General features: G+C 39.0%; 1 long non-coding RNA gene across 1 annotated transcript in view; it reads right to left on the bottom strand.

The window, feature by feature from the left end:
• Nucleotides 1-287: 287 nt before the first annotated feature.
• LOC128893937 (uncharacterized) overlaps nt 288-21,872 on the bottom strand; it is a 37,283-nt gene continuing 15,698 nt past the window's right edge. Inside the window, exon 3 of the long non-coding RNA XR_008461427.1 lies at nt 288-428. This is a non-coding gene — a long non-coding RNA (uncharacterized LOC128893937). The remainder of the gene's footprint in view (nt 429-21,872) is intronic.

Raw genomic sequence — 21,872 nt, 5'->3', positions numbered from 1 at the left:
GCACCACCCGTACGATCGTGAAATGCGATTTGAATAAAATGTAAAGGCACGTTTCCAAAGTTGGACTATTTAATATAACGCGATTCCTGATCGGACATTTTGTAACCAGGTGGAAAGGGATAAAATATACCTAAATAGACGAAACGGACAGAATGTGACTCACCGAGGCTACGTAGTAGAATGTTCTGGAGGGCTGTTAGGATTTGACGACACTCTAGTGGTCGGTAAATGAGAATTTAGGGGATGTTGAAGTGGCCTGAGGTGGACAGCACCGGGCGGTGGCGCACCCCCTATGCAGGGCACTTGGCCCTCGTATGTTGGCGCCCCTGTAGAAGGAGGGTATGCCGAGCAGCAATTGTACGTCCGACTACTGCTTTGGACCATTCTGAGCGCTTTCCAGAAGTGCATCGTGCGAATGTCGTTATTGGCTGTAACAAAAAGTTGAGAACAAATTGAAATTTCAAGTAACAGGAAATGAATTTAAGAAACATTGCAATCTGAATTGCAGGTTATTACTCGAATGTTAATTTACAATAAATTGAATAGATTGTTGTAATTTATAGTAAGTGGGCGTGACTAAATTTATGTTACACGTAACATTGGTCTATTAACAGAGGAGTGTCTGTACGAAATTATCGTATAAATATTGTGACATACAAAAATATATTCATGCATAAATAACGTTCACACGTAAAAATACATATTTGTACAATATATATTATAATGTATGTATATTTAATCTAGAATTAGAAATACATAACGCAATCTATGATACAATATATATTATAATAATAGTAATATTAATAAAATGACAAAATGACAAAAGCTTATATAAATAATTGTTAAATCAACTAAATTTTTAGAATATCATTCTTCGGACCTATGAATAATACCCAAGTAATAATAATATTTTTGTTTCTATCCACGTCCACCGACCCAATGGCCAAATGTTCCGAAGAGCCTGCCAAAGGGTTGGAAGGCGGGAACAATTCATCGACCTCGGGATTATTAACAACCCTAGCTATGATCCCCGACACAATAGGGATTCAACCACGAGGTCGAGCATTATCCAGAAGGGGGATTCCGAGAACGGTGCACCCAGAATTCCCGTGGGTCATAGCCAATAGGAATTCGCCAATTGACGCATCAACATGGCCGACCCCTCGAGGCGTGGTTTTCACAAGAGCGTACATATAAACGGAAGACCTTGAAGGATGCCAATTCCCTGGGTTTCGTGTGCTCCCGTAGCCTAATTGGCGCCGTTTATTTTAATTGTTGCCACTCCCACATTAGGCGAGTTAATGAATGGACGCTACACTTGTGGGTTGCTCGAGGCTCGCTGGTAGCTGAAAATTATATTCCTGGTTCCTTCATTCACAAAATGTGTGATCAAACTCGCAGTTAGGGTAGTATGTACTATCGCGAAACGAGGTAGGTTTAACGGACCAAAGGCTTCTGAGAACGGTATACTCCTCCAGTTGGTATCCTCCTCCATCTGCAACTATCACTGACCTCTATCCTCTCTTGTTAGAGATATCTCAGGTAATATGATTGGACACTAAAAAACATTCAACAATTGGACTTCAATCCAAGACACTAGGTCGCAAAAATAACTAAAATAGCAATGACGTATTATGGACACTCGAACTGTCGTTCTCTGGACTTTGGCACACTTCGATTCTCATTCTCCTTCTGGCTACCGTAAACTTTTGAAATCGTCGGAGAAACGTTTGTGTGCATACAGAGTGTATAAATAAAATTTATTTCACCCCTTGGCAACAACTACTGCTGCGGAACAACTAGATACATTTACCAACGGACAATGCTTCGTTATTGGACATTTTTATTTAAATTCAACTATCGCGAAGCTACATCGTACTTACAAAATGGTTGAGTATGTTGAGTATATGGTCGAACATATCCAGATGTTGGAGTATTGGTAGCACACAAGAATGTTCATATTACCCCATACAATGAATAGGATATTATCGAGACTTTCTGACATTTGAATAACGAAGAAAATAAATAAGACATTTTTTGGTCGACTATTATGGTTAACGCTCACCGCAATACTCTATTCTTTCCTTCTTTCTGCATAACGGAGACTCGCTTGGACCACTCGCACGCAATTCTCGACACAATTCTTCCTCGCGTCTTATTCGCATTCAAACCCGAGAAATTTTTTCATTGAGACATTTTTTCGATTGTTGAAGAATAGCTATTGCAGAAACGACCAATTTGTAAGTATATTGTAGATATAACATGCTACAACATGCGACCGACGCGAACTTGTGGTTAGCGGTGCATCCTGTCAGTTTTCGACGCTTATGGCCAGACACTTGTCGGCTACTGTTTGTGTCGGGATTGCTCGAAATTGCTGCCGCAAACGGAGACTCTAATTTGTTGTTTTAATAACGACACGTATGATGAAGGCTGCTCCATTTCACTGATTCTGGTTCAAAAAATCTACGAAAAGCGTATTTTTTCGACTGAAAGCTTGTATATTACCTTGGCTACTTGGTTAATTAACACGATAAATGGCGTTGATAAAATTGACGAAGTACAAAATTTGTAAATTCTCCACGATATCTCGCGACCCATTTACCTGAAGCGAAAAGAGAACAATTTTTTTCTTAACGTTTTTTTTTTTTAATCTGGCTATCGTGTGTCCTAGAATAAACAATATTGGTTAATAAATAAACATTACATTCAAGATTTTCTAACAGGACAAAAAATACTAACCCTCCAATTGACATTATTTTCCAATCATTCTAGTCTACATCATAGTCGCATGAATAAACATTAAGAAAAACATTTATATTCTTGTTTGTTAAATTAGCATCTTTATTTACGAGCCGTCTAAATAATATTCTAATTGCAGAAGTCAAACGTCACGGTTTGACTACACAATGTGCCGAGACAGTTTATAAAATAGCCGAAGACTGAATGGGTTTATTTTTATTTACGTTTTAATTACATTTTTATGAACAGAGAGTATATACGGAGAAACGCAGAAGGTTAAATTTATGTAAACGTAATTTCCTGTTGACTCTGATATAGCACCTATGATAATGAATGTTATAAGCATTGGTGACCTAGTTGAAAAGTGTCGTTAGGTCTTATTATCGGTACGACTTATAATTGCTAGCTTCATCGATTGTCACGTTAAGCTTTCCAGCATTGATTAACAATTTTATCATGTGAATGTAGAAAACCAACTAAAGGAACAGTTTCTAATTTTGTTTGAGAACACGAGAGTTATCAATTTAATCATTACAAATTTTCAAGTGACATAATTGAGACTTTCTCAAACAGAGTTTTTGTAAACTCCGTTAAGCGGATATTCTTGTTACTTAAAGTCTTTAAAATATTTCATATTATATAAAACACATTTCGAACTTGTCACAGTTATTTTTTTAAAAATAATTGCAATTTTTTAACCTTGTTTATTGTTCGTTGTTCTGTAATTTTCGCTTCAATATTAAGAAAAATAGTAATTAGTTGTACAGTTTGAGTTCCGTCTGATAATACTCCACGCTTACCACTTGCAAAACTCATCGTTCCAGAAAGAAAATAAAAACGTTAGCTATGACATTTACGATGATCTTTATTTTTTCTTTGCAAATCGCTGCACAACTTTCATCCGCTAATTAGCCATAAATAATGGATGAATTATGATAATCATAAATAAGCGTTAAAAATGATTTAGTATATAGGCCAATGTGCCGCATTCCAGACTGGAAAGCTTCGTATGTTTCAAACTTTTTCCGAAACCTTAACACTTATTCTGAATCCATCGATTTTCAAAATTGTGAATATTGATACTACTATTCATTACACACAATTTCAAATGCAGAATAATTCAGTGTTTAACTGTAATTGGGTAGCTGAAGATATATCACAGAAAATACACAGATTCAATTTTCAAAATAAGACTTAGGTAAATTTTATAGAACGTGTCCAATAATGTTACCAAGTTAATCCAGATCCATGCATTGTTAATAATCAGTCAATCGATGTATAATTATGAATACCGACAGCATTATGTTTCGTCTTTCACGATGCATTTTTGCCAATTAAACTGAAACAAGAGTGATTTATTTTATTTTGGCATTTTCATGTTCGAAGAACGTAACGGGCCTGACATCTCATTCGATGAATTTGATATCTTCAAATTGCAGGTGGAACATAAAATACTCTGACAGCACTCTGTAATTATTCGTTGTGAGAAGGCACGATCCTGATCGTTCGATAACTCATGTAGACGAAAATATATCCATAGGCAGCCTCCTCAGGGTTAGCGGTTTGACAAATGCGAACGTAATTAAGCCTTATCTTGTGTTTCTCGCAGGAGGAGAAAGCGGGGAATGCTTTGAATGATCACCTTGATCCTTCTCTTTGACAGTTATGTATTAAAATCGAGAGAGAGAGAGAGAGAGAGAGAGAGAGAGAGAGAGAGAGAGAGAGAATACATGTAGGTTGCATTTGTTTGTACATCTAATACATTTTCATAGTCGTTTTCATTCATTTTTCTTCTTCTTCTAGTAAATAATAAGTTATATTAAAATTATCTCGCTTAGCATTGTATAGAAGGTTATACCTGAAGAGAATCATTCACCTTTACGTTAATCTCAACTATTTAGATAAGATTTTGTACAACTATTTAAAAAATTCTAACGAGAAATTAATAATAATCCATATATCCAACCTCCTATTATTGTTTTTAAGAACTTCAAATTTCGAAATTCCTAAGGAGGCTGTACTTTCAAATATTTATTAAATTTCTACATAGTATTAGTTCGTGTTTTGATAGAGCGTCTTACAAAGTCCTGCTACAAGAACCGAAATACCAGTGTCACATATACAAGCACTCTCGAACGGTTTCTAGTATTTTTTGTTTCGCGTTAAGGGTTGTAATAAACTTTCGTGATGCAGCGATACTAACGATAAATAACGCCAAGAAAATCAATTGAAGCAAAAGGACTCGCAATCATATGGCAATCAATAACCACCCATACATTTTTAACGAACTGTTTTAATGATCATTTAATACCCGAAGTCCCATATAAACGAACAAAAACATTTAATGAGAGATCCCGAACCCTGATTACGAGACTTTCGTCGATATATTCTGAAGAACATAACCTACCTTATCCCCAAATAATCATTATCTTCCTCCCCCAAGAGCAACCACAGAACCCAACAGCTTCCTATCAGATGAAGAAAATGTATTTTATTGAAGGAAAGTACGCAAAAAAATAACGCACTCCATACGTATTTGTATCTATCACCAATGAAGTTGTGTACAAAAATTCCGGTTTATACTTGAATGGCCTTCGTACATTTACTTTCATTTAAATTTTCATGTGGGTTCCGATTACCAGCTCCACTTTCATCGTGCGATCGAAGAAGAAAAAGACCAAAGATCCCAGATGGGAACAAAATGGACGGTACATCAGAAGAAAGGCTGGTGGAACAAAGGGTTCTCGATTATGTCCCTCGGTATCGGGCGATGGTGAATGATTTGTTCGTGGTTCAAATTGGGCAGATGAATCCAACGGAGCGGGCCCCGAGTCGAAAGCCGGACGTAAAAACGCTGCGCCACTCGTAAATTACATTTAATGGTGTGGCTTCGCATGCAGAGCCGTCGGTCGGTTGATTCTCGTTTTCGCGAGGGCCTTCGCCAATCACTTACTCCCGGTGTGGCGACATTCGCGTGCATCGTTTGGTAATTTGATTCGAGACGTACACTTGCCAAGGCGCACGATAAATTCGTAATCTGCATCGCGATGAGGAATTATCGTGTCCCCGTCGCGTTTGTGATTGAGTGTCACAAGGAGGAATCATAATTCCACCGCGGGGCCTCTGATTACACGTCGCGCGGCGCGATTTTGTTCCGATAATAATTATATTCTGACTGTTCGAAATATTTTCAGACGATCAGAGAGACCTGCTCGCTACGGTAGGTACTTGCACAAGGAGGTTACGGTATCTTTGTATATTACATTTATGTATATTACATTGCAACTATCAATACGTGAGACACTGGTAGAGATTCTTTTATTGAAGCAGGTAAGAATTCCGGTTAGAATAAAACACAGTTTCCTTGGAATAAACTTCATACAAAAAGGAATATGTTCAATTCAATCAAAATTCTCTGATTCTCGGTATTCATTTAAATAAAATGTTATTTCCTAACAAAACGAAGTAAAGGTGCAATGAGTATGACATTTTTTGTTCATAATGTCTTGCCGAATGCGTAGGCAAGCTCTGTTGAACCTCACCGGACACCCTGTGTACTTACACGCTGAATACGCAGACATTTATCGCGTCCAGTCGACAGATCGGCCGAGCGCCTATAAGAGCTGTTCGCAGTCACTTAACTTCTTGGCAGCAACAAAAAATAATTTCAAGCATGATGATGTCTTCTGGCACCATGCTGAAAGCAATTGTATTCCTATGCAATACCATGCTGGCTTCTATGGATGCAAAAACGTTTCGCACACTCGCGTTGACGTCGTCATCATTGTCGAATTACCTCCTACTCCAAAAAATGCCCCATTACGGCGAAAAGGTGACAGTTGGACGGAGCAAGGTCTGCGCTATGTACGCGGTAAATTTTTGTTTCAAATATGAGGTTACCCCGTTCACTGCCAGGCAAATTCAAAGCGTTTCGCCTTGAACCTTACGTAAAACAGATAACACGGTTAAATCGTCCCGTTGTTATTTATATATCTATATATAGATGTATATATATAAGAATGGCTAAACCCTTGAACCTAGAAAACTGAAATTTTACACAGAGGTTTCCTTTACGATGTATACAAGGCACAGTTAGTCTTAAATATAACGTCATCAACAGGGGATGATTCTTTACTCGAAAACGGATCGAAAATGAAGAATGAAATTTTTTCATAGGAAGCTTCGTTTTCGTACAAATAAATCGAAAGGTTCGGCTAACCATGTCTGACCACGACTGGCCAGTTCTACTAATTCTGGCATTGTCTAATGTACCATACCTCTCCTATGCAAACTGCAATTCTTTAAATGATTACAACTAATCGAAATGTACACTAACATAACAGAAGCAACATAAATTAGCGACATAAGTAGAAATGGCGAGTCATGGTCAGACACGCTGATCAAATCGTTCACGTGGTCCAAGGAGATTCAAGACCAATTTTCTCAAAATTGAAAGACTAAACCCTTGAACCTGGAAAGCTGAAATTTTGCACAAAGGTTTCCTTTATGACGTGTACAAGGAATAAGGAAGGATATTTCGAAATTCAACCACTAAGGGGGTCAAGGGGACTTGCAATTCACACGAGTGAAACCGCGAGCCACAGCTATCGAAAATATCGATTGAAACATCCGAGTTACGGAAAATAAAAGATAGTAAATTACTGATTCACGAAGGAACACGCGGTCGAATGCGAACGACATAAAATAAATAGTATTCCATGCGAGTGAAACCGTGGAATACAGCAAGTAGCTCGCTAAAATGCGCAGAACACTTCATTTTTTTTTTTTTTTTCTGAAAATGTAAAGAAACATGTGTTCGATGTTTTTTGCATCGTTCGGTAATGTGCTATTCGGCTAAATACACGTTTGTGAGAAAGTAGACTGCGCCCGCCAATAGACGAGGGATTTGTAATCGGTGGGCGTGCTCGGGGGTGACAACCGGGGTGTGGTCTATGTTCATTTTGTCGCGCGACACGGTATTTATTTATCTGAACGTTTCTCGCTGTAGCCCTCCGTGTTACGAATAATGACACGTTAGGCGCGGCTGTACGTAGGTACGTGCATGAACCTATTTCCGTTTGACGTGGCCAGCAGCTGGTCAATAACGCCGCTGGTAACATCAATGCAGGTGCTACGTTCAAGTTCGCCTGAGACTTTTTCGGGGATTTCGTCTTCGTTTAAAGCGCGCCTTATTTGTACTTGTTACATATGGAATGCCAGGATTATAATGACTTTGATTTAGATTTAATACATAAACATGTATAATTACTAAAGTTTGTAACTGTCACTGGAATTAACCATACAGAATATGCTCCTGAAGTCAAAGTACAAGCAAAGAAATCGCTAGACCAGACACTAGAGTTTCGATTTATTTTCGGAAAATGTACTCGCAGTGAGAGTGACACCAAGTAATTCTCGAAAGCGACCTTCGTCGTTTGTTCATCGTCGACGCGTGATCCACGCAGCTTTCCGAAGCCAGCGTACGTGACGACAACCAGTAAGCCTGATAAACAACGAGGTGAGTCGAAGGAGTCGAACGAAGGGAAAATTGCTTCCATTGCTTGTCGATACTTTATATTTAGAGCCGCGTCGTTGCTCCGTGACAAATCGTGTAAATGACGCCACGCGATTATTAGTGGGGCCGGAAGTTATGGCAATTACACCGAATCACGGCGAACGCAAGTGCAGCTGCGAGATCCTATTTTCGAGCGCGTTTCGCGATATTACCACCCTTTTACCGTCGTCAAGAACGCGTTAATCGAAACAGGGGAAATCGAAAGAGGAACTGAGTAGCCTGCACTCTTTTTGCATATTTTGTCGATTATTTTATAATTTGCCTCGTTAAGTTTCGGCACTTATTCACGTCGTCAAAGGACTAACTAAATAACGAATAATTCCGAGGAATAACTCCGAGGTCTGCAAGGTCAACCTTGAACGATTAGTCACGATACATCTAGCCGTTAAATTAATTATCGGTCGATCGTCGGACAATAGGCATGCAAGCTTCACATTTAATCCCTTTTCACCTGTTTCGAAGTGACGGTAATAATTCACGCATCCGCTTAACACCACGTCGACACGTAACGCGCTTAAAACAATGCATTCGAATGGAACACTGACAGGAGAAAAATTCCTGCTGCTCCAGACGAGCCGAACGAATTGGCAGGTATCATAATTTATGTCGGCGACACAGACACGTGTGACACCGAACATCTGTTATATTCAAATCGAATTCGCGCGTAAGATGTTTGCTGGTTGAAACCGACGTCAATAGTTTCCGTGGTATTCAATGTGTTTGAAGTGTAGGTAGAATAATGTTCTTCGAATAAGTAGTTTATTATAGGGTCATTCTCAAAAAGTATTTAAGAAGTATATACTCAAACCTTTAAAAATAAAGATAGCAAGATTTTCTTGAAGATCATTATTTTACCATTTTAAAAGGGTACATTTTATTTTTGAAACTTAAATCGCGATATAATTAAGTAGGATTCCTTGAAAGCGGTTCTTCAGTAAACGGTCAAAGCGGAAAGGATAACCCTGAAAAGATGAAAAATCCTGAGGGAACGAAAAAAATCCTTGCGAAAGGAGAGGGTAGACCCTTAGGAAACAGTGGCCGGTCGCGTCACGCTAAGCAACCCTTCCCAGGGTTCGCAGAAGACGTAAACGTCTCGAGATGAGCGCGTTAGAGCAAGAACGACGCAAAACTTGTAATATTATTCGAAAGTCTTTCAAAGTTGAGACGGTTCGAACGGCCGTTTTTACGACGGTCGCACAATGCCGGCCCCGATGGTTTTACATATCGTAAAGTGCGTGCACGAGCTAAGGAGCGCATATAAATCGGCTCGCCTGCTGTTATGTCTCTCGCGTGCAAAGGCCCGTTTACCATTTTATGCCCTCTGGGCGATTAAGCTCTCCCTCGGCTCGCCCTTCCTTTCCTGTTGCACGTTTATTTCCCTTTTCTTCCCGCGAACTCGACGATTCTGTACTCGGAACCATGGGGAACGAAACCGAGAACGCTTCGCCTTCGAGAAGCACGATTAGAGCATTGCATTACAGTAGTTGCAGCTAAACAAGGGATACGTACAATTTTATACTTATAAGGATAAAGAATATAGAATAAAATATATTATTATAAACTACGTTATATATTGTCGAGGGTTATCCGAAAGAGACCAGAATTTTAATACCAGGAATTCGTTATCTTCGGTAAGGAATAACTTTGGTTATCGTCATAGTATATAAATGCATCGCGAAAATGTAAATATTCGCAAATTAGGGAAGTGCACAGAAAGTACTACGTGTTTGAAAATATATACAAGTTCATAAGAAATGCTCGGGAAAAAACTACTCTTTGTAAGTAACGAAAAAACGGCAAATTAACGAAAGAGGTGAAGAAGTAATTAGCCACTGCCTCTGTGGTTATTGACTTCCTGCACCGTATCCATTACTTCGCCCATCAATCACTGCAGGCGTACCGCGCCAAGGAAAGCATACCCTGTCTTTCGTGCGGCTCTCGAAATTAATTTGATACTCGGTGGACGAGAGTAGATCATTATCAGTAAGTATGGTGTGATACAGTAGTAGCAATAATTATTTCTTAATGCATCGTACATTGTTCTAGACCGGAAGGTGGATAACGCGCACGTAAAGTTACAGGGCTTTGAAAAGGATGCGGTTGGAGACGACTGGATGAAGCTATAAGGAAGCATACTATCGATTAATTAGCTCGGCTTCTCGCGAAGCGGTTTAATCCATCGAAGATCAAAGGGACATCCATGAAAAACTAATTCGATTAATATAATAATGAAACCGTAATTTATGAAAGTAACTAGAGAACTGAATCGTTATGACGAAAGGATACTGGGAACAGAGACGAGACATAAACAACGAAAATAAATTACAGATATTTTTCTAAAACTTTGTCGCTTGTACTTCTACTATCGAAACGAAGAAATCCAAAATGTAATTATAATTACGATGAAAATCTACTAAATGCCGTCACGACACACGTAGCGATAAAACAACGTATAATGAACGAGGAATAATTTAATTAAATGCGATCATGATAGCTTGCTTAATTACTCTCACGGCTAATGATTACGATCATTGATTCTTTTTTTCATGTCTGGCCAAATAAGAGCAACATACCAGTATTTGAGTGTACCGAGTCGGCGAAGCAGAGGGTGAACGTTACACCTTCCTGTGCTAATTACAGGAACGAAAATGATCCGAAAATGGAAAACACGAACAGGAAGCAGATATCATTTTATTTATTAAAACTGAACTAACCTTCAACACACTGTTTGCAAGTTATCAACGCTATAATTTGTATCAAGAAAACACAAAGTTGACTTGCGATTACTACACTGTAACAACCGACTTCGAGGGAAACTTAACCTGGGTGTTTTTATTTTAGCTTAATCTCCTTTTATCACGCTAACTGCATCTCCGCACGCAAAACTACATACATAGTTATATACCACCTGAGAAAGCAATTCATTCTCAGAAGCGCAAATGATAAGAAACCATTTCCGAAATACCGCAGGCTCGGTACAGCTACGCGTTATTTCAATTATCAGAAACACTTACCATAACAAGAAACTGTATTATTAATTAGGCTATTATGAAAACTAAATGAACGATGAATTATCGCGGTCAGTGTTCTGTATTAATGTTATAAGATAGCGATACAGTAACTTGAACTAATTCAAGGAAATATTTTAAAACATCACAGTATTAACATAGCTATCTAAACATGTTCTGCTAATATGTTTATATCAATATTGAATAGAGCAGTAACGTAAAAACAACGTCTTTAGAATGTTTCGATCCTTATTATTTTTAGGCTTACAACTTAAAATTATATTCTTTCATTTAAAAGAAGCAATTATTGATTACTTTTTCTTTCCAATGACGTCCTAAAATTCCATTATAACTTGAGCTCCATGATGGTGAATGTAATAGATAGGTGTGTCGACAAATGCACCAGGTAAGGCATCTAAAGCCTCGAATCCGACGTAAACGATGTAACTTTTGTCGAATTAATATGCGAGCGAATACTCGCGGGCGGTTGCGAACGCGTTCAAGATAAACATCTGTTATGTATGTACATTGTAGCGGCTAATGTCAAGGAAAACTAACTGGCGCCTCTTACGTGCAACCACCAACACACATTCACGTTGTGCACGCGGAAGAACATGGCGGGTGGGGAATAAACGTCGCGGACGCCACGTAGAACGATTCCGCAGAAATGGAAACGATGTGCAATAGATAATGTGACCACTCCAGACCACTGTGATCATTCCAGTAGACACTGGACACCTTCGCAGAATTAAAAATAATAATAAATAATCGAGTCTTTGGAAGTCTTAAATTCATACGATTACTTTCCATCTCGTAGAATGGGAAACTGTATTACGATCGACAGAAACTTAAACGTGATAAAAAAGTTTAAAATATGCTAAGATTTGTATATAATACATAAACGCATTGGAAAGTTTGAAATTCCATCAAAGTATCAGGAGAATATGGCTACTGGAGAAGTATCCCAAATTTAAAATTCCTCCTCAAATGTTCTTTTGATACCAGAAGCCAAAACCGAGTAAAACTTTCTCAAACATCAAATTCGCCCAACTATAGTCGTTAAGTTGATCAGCACGCGCGAGAATGGATTGAACCCATTGCTAGATATCAGTGCAAACGCACATATCACCTCGCGTTCTTTTTCGATGCGTTGTAAGTGCATTTTATCTTGTCTGTGTGTCGATCCCCTCTCCGTTCGATCGTGGGTTCGCGGTTATGCAACTCCGCAACGAATATTGCCAATTCTCGACCAGTTCGCTCCTTGCCGCTATACTTCAATTCCACAATTTTTCCGTAATTGCCCCTTGGCCATCTATCTACATATCTTTGTCCATTAAAAATCATTTCCGTAAGTTGCACCAATTCTGAGATGCGTTTAAAACCATAATCGCTTATTAAAAACGGAACGTGTGAGAAGAATGGAAATGTTCTAACCTTTGATTTTCCTTATCTTTGACGATAATTTGAGTCATTCAATTTTTAGCATTTTGTATGAAGTGTCAAATACGGAGGCCTAATGATGCACTTTTAAAGCGGTGGCGCGTACACGTGTAACCGCGACAGGTACTAATCCAACTAAATACTTGTATCTTTCTTATTTTATATCAACATGACTACATAATGATACTGTAGCGTGTACAAACTATATAGAAATTGAAAGGCATTTATTCCACCTGAAACACGGAATAATTGCTTACGGTAACAAGGTACATATCAGCGTGCTAAGATAAGATACGTAGAGATGATGTAGCTTAACAAGCAAAGCTTATATGAAACTGCATTCGATGGAAAGTCACTCACTTCTGTGTATAGTTCCTCGCACTGCGAGCGGTATAAAGTTTCACGAAACAAGCTTCCTGTGATTGAGCGCAGATAAAAGCGTATACGTTGTAAAACTAGTTTATCACTTTTTTTTTTTTCATTCTTGATCGAGCAGATGCTGTCTTAGTAACACGTATTAACTCGTCCCTGCATAATGCATCCGTGCACTCCTCCCATCTCGCTCTGCAACCGTCCCCGCTCCTTCAGCTGCTACTGGTCTGATCTCGTCGCACGCGAAACGTCGCGCGTCGGCGTCGCAACGCGACGGGCTCCTCTCCTTTCTCTCTTTTAAGTGCAGTGCCTAACCTCTGCTTTCTTCTTCGTCGAGACGCACCGTCTTAGTCGCGTGTGACGCGTACAGCAGTTCAGGGTCAGTGTGCGAACGCTTCGGCGATTTTCGCCGGCAGGAGGAATTGACTGCCGATCAGGAGTCGGCAACTTTTTAATGTCGTTGACCACACTGCTACACCAAGGGATTACTCTTTTATTTTTTACCAGTTTCGAGACAATTTTCGTGATTAGTTTATTTATACGTTCTAAATTAAGACTATCCAAAGAGAATTTAAGGATTTTGATTTTTAATACTTACGTATATATTCAGATTATCGTGTTCGGTACAATTAAATTAACAGGCCCTTAGAGCCCCTTTTAAAGGTTCGGTGTAGGTATAAAAACTTCAAAAAAGTAAAAGAATTACTCCGAAAAAGTGGAGGACTCGAGGAGTTATCATTGAAAAATAAAAGATCCTCATTAAAAAAAAAAAAAAAAAAACCTACAAGAAAGTAGAAAAAGATGTGAAATCGAAATGAGCTGCCAGATGATTTGCCTAGATTTCCGCAGTCTGAAAGTCAAATGCTTTGCGTGGCCAGGCAAGGCATTCTTTGATCATCAGTACCCATACTTTCTCTCTCACATATAATATAATATACGAAAAATAGAAACAATGTACACCGATGGTCCACCTGCTGCCTTATTTGCACACACACAATCAAACCTACAAACGAATGCTTGTTAATGAGAACCTGATAGATCCGGTTTCTGCGACAGGGTTGGACAAAGTAATATACGGGCCAGTCTCTTATTTCTTTTGACCTGGGAAGATGATTTCGTCTCCTTGAGGATCAAAGAGCCGCGCGAGCTCGCGTGTCCGAAGCAAACAGTTCTCGAGAATCACGAGAACCTCTGCTCGGTCGTGTACGAACGACTTTGTAACGTAAAGGTTGATTCACATTCACAGTCGAGCAGCTGGTCATCCAGGTGACGTAGTTTTAATGTCTTCGTCTAGGTGACAAATTTCGGTACCGAATAAAAGACGAACGACAGTAAAATTAGTAGAACATTTTAACAGTTTCTAAGTACTGAATATAAACATAAATGTAGTTTCTGACTTGCCGGATAGATCAGTTGACAGAAAAAGTGTAAACGCTTTAAAGGCTTTATAGAACTATTGGTTACTTCAACGTTAGCCTCTAAATGACGTTTTGGTTTCTGTATACAGAATGTCCTCGAAGTTTGGACGCAATGAATACATATCAACCGAATGAAATGTTGTTAATACACATCGTATCTAGAAAATCTATTCAGATCCTTGGGTCCTTTAGCGAATCAGCGATTGCTGACCTGGATGCGACGGTTATTCAGTTGTTTTCCTCAGGATGTCTCGCGTCACCGTAGATACGTATTTTTGTTGAGCCTGACTAATGCGATTCGTACTGTGATTTGTTTCACAAGGGTTCTTCAAAGGAACCGCCTGGCCGAACGGTAACAGACAGTGTGAATACCTTCATACAAAACCAACTGAAGAATAATCGACGCACGATTGCCTGCCGGGTAATGTGAATCTGCCATTAAGGGGGTTACGCCACCTTGACGGCGAGAAAACAAAGGGCATCTTTGCGAATTTTTTGCGACGATACCGTGGCTTCGATCGAAATGAATTTTTTTTACCGTGGATAAAAACATAATAAGCTTTAAAACGGCACTTTTGGAGTGCACGTTAGACGTGGAAAAGTAAAATGACGTTGACCTCGTTTTAGGTGGGCATGGCTCATGCCGTCGGATTTGGACAAAGTTTAAAATATTTGTATACAAATAAATGTTGTAGAACATTGCAAAGGAAAAAAATTTTTTCATTACGCAGCATCGTATTATTCTTAACGTACGAATTTTTTTAAAATAGTGCAATGCAACATGGAGAAAAAAAAAAGCCAAAATCCGAGTCAATTACGTCTGAAAAACAGGTATTTGTAGTACACGTGTCATTGAACAACTCTAACCTGATGTTTACACTAAATATCGTATTTTAAAGCGACTCGACTAAGACGTGACGATGTAACAAAAAAAAAAAAAGAAGGAAAAGGAGAAAAGCCACGCTGTTCATCAAACATTTTTTCGCATGATTCTCTCTTGGTTTAAATGTAATTCGTATACACGCTATCAGTTGTCCTCAAGGCCGGAGCATTTAATATCTACGCCAGTAATAGTGTAATAAAACGTTTACTTTGGTGCTAGAAACTTTTATGGTTCCTTATACCACATAGACATTAAACGTGCAAATAAAACGAGAGCACTGGAAAAAGGTACAAATCGCGGATGCAAACTTCAAATGCTGGATTAAACATGCAGCAATTCAGAAGTATTAATAGCCTCGAATAGGATTTTTAAATGAATTTATTACTCGGGTAAAGTATAGTAATTACTTTTTCGCAATGCTTTTGGTATTTTGATATCACATTAAATTTAAATCCCCTTTAGATAATGACAAATTCTTAAAGGAAATATTCATAAACGTTATCAAATGTTTGCAATTCTTTCCTTTTGAGATTTTGTAATTTACCGACGAATTATATATAATAAAATCCAACGCGTCACGTGTTTTGTTTCCTCCACTACATTTATACTTATACAATAACTTCTGTAAACAAAACAAAAACTTCTCGTCGCGAGTACTGATATTTCTTTAATTCTCACTACCTGAGTAACTTCCTTCTTGACGACTTTCCTGAAATTTCTTGACCCGGCTAGAAACAAAAATAGAATCCACCCAGAGCCGCGATAAATGCATCAGGCGGTGCAAGTGTCGCTTACGCGATAGCGGAACGTGAGTATCTTTCGTAAAGTAAGCGGAACGCGATGGTTCGCGCGCCACCAATGAGCCCCGTGGTAAAATTAGGCGAGACAGGTACGAGCGTAATCGAGCAGGGGGTGCATGCAAATTGGTCGCGTATTAAGAAGACTACTCGAAAGGAAATCAGGGTGCAACGGCGAGTGAATCCGTTCTACTTCTAACTCCGATCCACGCGAGCGGGGAAATCATAGTGTTTTTCGATGATTGCCATCTTTCGAAGCGCGCACTTATTAAAGCCGATTACGTGACCGTGAAAGCGGCGTGATCGATAGCGCGCCGGTCTACGTACTCGATCAGCTCGTGAAACGTACGAAAATAGAAACTGTATAAGCGCGTGTCGACGACAGTTAGCGGATCAAGGTGCAGCGTTCGCGTGTTACTAGACGCAAGTCATACTGCATAAGTGAAAATTCAAGTCGCCGTGTTGGCGTGTAATAACAAACCGGGTACAGTTCGCAGGCTCGGATGCCGACGGTAGTGCTTCCAACCTTCGCACAGGAAAATCTAACTGACGACACTTGAGAAACAATCGAACGCATTTTGCATACGCAACCGCGACTTATCACAGGATTCACTGAATTATATGTACATAGTTATAGGCCAGGAGAGTGATCTTCAAGAGCACTTAGAAGTGATCGTTTTAAACAATATTTGACACTGTCGGTATTTACGATTGGAGAAATATTATTATTTCATTGAGATTATTTGATTGAGCCAATGTCATTTTTTAGGTATGGATATTAAATCATTTATGGTGTACGTTATTGGTTTGATTTATTAGGTCTAGAAGTTAATGCAATGCCTTTCTAAAGTAGACTTGCCATTTATGTATAAAGAAAAATTGTATAATTATTAATCTTCCCTCGGTTATGTATTCCAAAACAGTACATTTAGTTATAAACACGAAATACCGAGGCATATTTCTGTTTAAACTAACGTTAGAAATGTGCGAATGTAAAAGCTCAGAATTAATTTCCACACCTAATAAATATGCAATGGATTTCATTTAAAAAGACATTATTTGAAATGTTTGCACCATCAGAAAATTCTAAAGCAACATCGAACGCCTTTTGCATAAATAGCGTGACTTAGCAAGAAGATGTGCTGAATTATACATACGTATAGGTCACTGCAATTGCTCTTCAAGAAAAATTGCAACTGATGGGAGAAGATATGAAGTCACTTGGTTATTAAGTGGGGGGAAAAAATTTCTATACATACTGTAAAAGTCTCGTAGCAGCGTCCACACGCTTTTATTAGAAGCGCCTCTCGAGTCTTCTTGCTTGGTGCATCTTTGATATGTTAGTCAAGATATTGCGATAAATAGATTGCAGTTGTTCCTGTACGCGAGATACTCGGACCCGTATCTTTCATATGGGACGAAGTATGCATTTCTGCCGCGAAAAGTATGCAGCGCATACTATGCACTCGTGCGCGAAAAATATGCATGCACGTAGAAAACATATAGGAGGTGTACGTATAACATATACATTGTACGTCAAGTGGTGCAATGGAGTTATACATATATAATTCGACAGTCTCCTTAAATGCACAAGTTTCAAAGAGACAATGCTAATGCAACAATCACACTTTTTTTATTATTACCATTTTTGGTTGTAAAACTGTTACCATCATATTCCTGACATTTTTCTGATTAAAATGAGTCCAAACACGACGTAATTCGCGACATACTACATTATTGTCTCGCCGAAATAATCCCGGTGTTGGTCGCCATTTTCGCATGTCGCTCCGTCCTCTTCTTCATTTGCTGTCCTTCTCTACACTCGAAGTTTGTTGGCAAAACATTAAAAGACCCAAAACATTGCACCTGACGTTTTCATGTGTTTACACTTGACTCCGAGTCGAGCGTCCAACATAGAAAAGGACAGATAGTAAAAGGTGAAAGAGGTCCGAGAAAAAAAAAACACTCGACAGAAGCGTATCAATCGGCGAGGATCATATTACACTGGTGGTCGGGGCTACTCGGGCGAAACTACGGACAAAAGAAATATGAATGGGCTGGCAGCGAGGGGGTTGGTATCTGAGAGACACACTAGCAAACTTTGAAGCGTTATAGCTTGAAAATTAATAAAAATCGAATAAATACATGAAAGCTTAATGAATTCATCTTGACAAGTACTATCGCATGGTATAACAAAAAAAATATATATATAGTTCCATTTGAAATACGAAACTTGACCATCATATCATGTTAAATAACAAAGTTAACCAAAATTCCTTCGCGCTGAAACATGAGCCCCATTTTACCATGCAATTTCCATATTTGAAATTTTCCATTCGGCCGATAGTTTTGGAGTTAGAGCTCTGTATCGCTTAGGCTGGGACACCTTGTATAGGCGTGTATGTATGTATGCATATAGCATATGCACACGTTGTGTACAGTGATGAAATGATGAGAGCGTTTCGTGATCAGATATGGTGATGACGTAGCCAATGACAATGACGATGAGAATTGATTAGGTATGACAGTGGCAATGACTGACAATAACGGCAATGTAGGTTTATGGCGATGGAGATGGCAACAAGTATGCGAGATAATTACAGTCACGATAACGATAATAACAATGGCTACATCTGTGACGATGATTACGTCTGAAGATGACGATTAGTGACATATGATCATGTCCGCGGTGTCTATGACAGTGACTCCGAATATGGCGACGATAAATACGACCATGTCGACGATGTCAGTAACTATACATACATGGTAATAGCAATGGTGATATCTATCTATGACGACGAGCACACTTGTCCATTTTTCACATAACTTGCACGTTTGCATATTTTCTACACCCATGTCCATATGTTTTTACATGTATATAAATTTATAAATCATTCACAGATTATCAATAAATATAAGATGTATGCACGAAATGAAAACCTATACAGGTTTCAAATACTGTGACCCACCCCAATGTGCCGTCCATCTGCAACTCAATTTGACAAGGTAAGAAAATGACTAAACATAGATGAAATGAAGCCCTCCCTACCTTCGAGCCTTTTTCCTGTACGCGAGTCCTCAAAGTACAGCACGTCACGTTTCACGGAGGAATTTATGTCTCGCTAACACAGCCTTGTGCGACACGATCGCATTCCATCCATCTTCGTTCGCAAGGTGGATTCCCCCTGATCGTTCGTGTACGATCTTCATTTGCGTTATCACGTGCAACGTGCGTCGACGCGACGGCTCGCTCGACTAGACTCGTTCCTCTTCATCTACGAATCGGATTATACGCGTCTCTTACGCGCGTGCCTCGAGCCTCACGACAAATGGTTTGCAAATAAAGTGTCGGGCGCACGTAGGTGCAGCGACAAGGCTGCGTTAACCACACATGCGGCGAATCGAACATAGGGTTCTTACGACTAACCGGCGTTGCGTGCGCTGGAATAATATACGCGTCACCGCGCCAATAGAATCTTGTACGACGGTTGCGTTTAGCGTTTAGGTGTTCCACACGATAAGACTCGGATGAACGCGACACGGTGTTGGCGTAATTGCTATTTACTAGGAGTTATGGCTATGGTATGGTAAAGGCGAGATTTAGGTGACCTAATTAAGATGAGAAGACACTCTGATAATCGACCAAAATAGGTGCCAAATTTGAAGACAATAGGATTTTCAGATTTTTTTTTTTCTGATTTCGAAAGATGATCCATTTTTTAAGTACCAAGCTCCGGTCTCCTGTGACGCCACTAGTTCTCGTGCTCACCGTGCGCTGGAACGGTTTACCTGTTGAACCCTGCGCTAAAGAGAGAAGACGTTTACACCCTGTACTTTTTATTTTCGTTTACACCCTGTACTGTCAATTGTCGTCGATACTTTGTCTATATTTCTACATGCTAATGAGAATGCTAATAAGAATCAATAGAAGCTAACTGTTGATTCTCTTTAGCACTCGAGGGACGTGACACCTTAGCGACCATCAGGCTACTCACATGTCGATGCGACTCTCGGAGGTAGGATTACCTTCTCTAACGTTCTCAGAACGTAAGAAAGGAGTACACAAGAGCCAGACCAAATCCATGAAGCAATATATTACTCCAATGCTTCCACAGATAAAAGAGCGTGTTTATTCTTATGATTCGGGGACGGTACCCTACCCACGAGCAAAGAAGAATCCCACTGCTCCGGCGAATCCAGAAATTCGCTGAACGTTTTCTCGCATAACTCGGGAGGCGTTTCGTTTTTCGTGGTAGCCGTCTAGGCGCGCGTCACTGACGGAATTAGATCTGGCCGCGACTTTCTCGCCAGATTGTACAAGATTTTCCTATCCGGATACTCTCGGTATCTTATACAGCGCCAGTTGACGAGTGGCACCTGCAACATTTGCACACTGTTGCAAAAGCCGCGCGGCATGTGAATGTGCATGCCGCGCGCACGCGGATTAAGGCAACCCATAGGTATGCCGCACGAAGATAGCAAGCAGCCAGTGCTGTACCGTGAAATGGAGTGAATGGAAACGATACTTCGAAATATTATGCTTTTAATATTAAAGTTTATCTACTTCTAAATTCCGAGGTCAGCCAATGATTAATAATTATTAAGATAGAGAATTAGTTGTATCATAAAAGCTACGTAAACGTTTCGAAGAATCTTGTTTATATGTTTTTTTATTTTTTTTATAAATTTTTTTAATAAAATATATGTATATTTATATAATATATTTATATAATAAAATAAATGTATATTTTTAATAAAAAGTGATACTTTCTGATATTTTAATTTACATATTTCGACAAAGTATCGATTCGTTTAGGACCATTCTGGATTTAAAAGACCGAAGAATTTTTTCAATTAAGTGACACCCTAATTAAATCTCACAGATCACTTATATATTTCGCTTTCCCTTAAAACGAAGAAAAACAAAACTTGAATCTTATTGCAACGTAAGCATTTAATTGACGCGTCTCCTCTGACTTGCTTGCTGTCCCCTTGGTATTCGAATAGTTGCTTATAAGGTAGAAACCGATATAATTAATTACGACGCGATCGTATCTCGTGCCATTATTTTGTTATTGCCGGACAGCAGGTGCAAATTACGGACCTTTTCGATTCTGCTAATCGTTCCACACCAGTGAACGTGGGCTGTACATTGAACATTTTGTCGTACAACGCGAGTTGTGTATACGCAATTAAATCGAAACATTAAAACCTAGCATACAACAGGGACATAATTAATAAGTAATCCTCGAAAACCTTAATCTGATCATTACTTTCTGTTCATTACACATTACACAATAATTGGAAACATAGCTGTTTACTGAAAACAGAAATATTTAAATGTTCTTCTTCTTTTATCTCAATTTCAATATAATCAGCGTCAATGTAATTTTCGATAGCGTGAGTTGTTGCAATGGATAAGCGGTTTCATTTATGTAGTAGTTTATCAAGCTTCTCTAATGACGTTGTTACGATAATTTGCACGCGTAATATGACTTTGATCTAATCGATAAATGCTAAACAAAGTAGCATAATTTATAATGTTCGTAACCTCGTGGAACGGTACTTCCTAATCTTGAAATGAACCTCTCTAGAGTTTTTGCTAATGGAATTTTATTTCAAATATGACACCTCGTC

Source organism: Hylaeus anthracinus, unplaced genomic scaffold (genome assembly GCF_026225885.1).
Source record: "Hylaeus anthracinus isolate JK02 unplaced genomic scaffold, UHH_iyHylAnth1.0_haploid 3, whole genome shotgun sequence".
In the NCBI taxonomy this organism is placed as follows: domain Eukaryota; kingdom Metazoa; phylum Arthropoda; class Insecta; order Hymenoptera; family Colletidae; genus Hylaeus; species Hylaeus anthracinus.
This window is presented reverse-complemented; position numbering and strand designations above follow the sequence as displayed.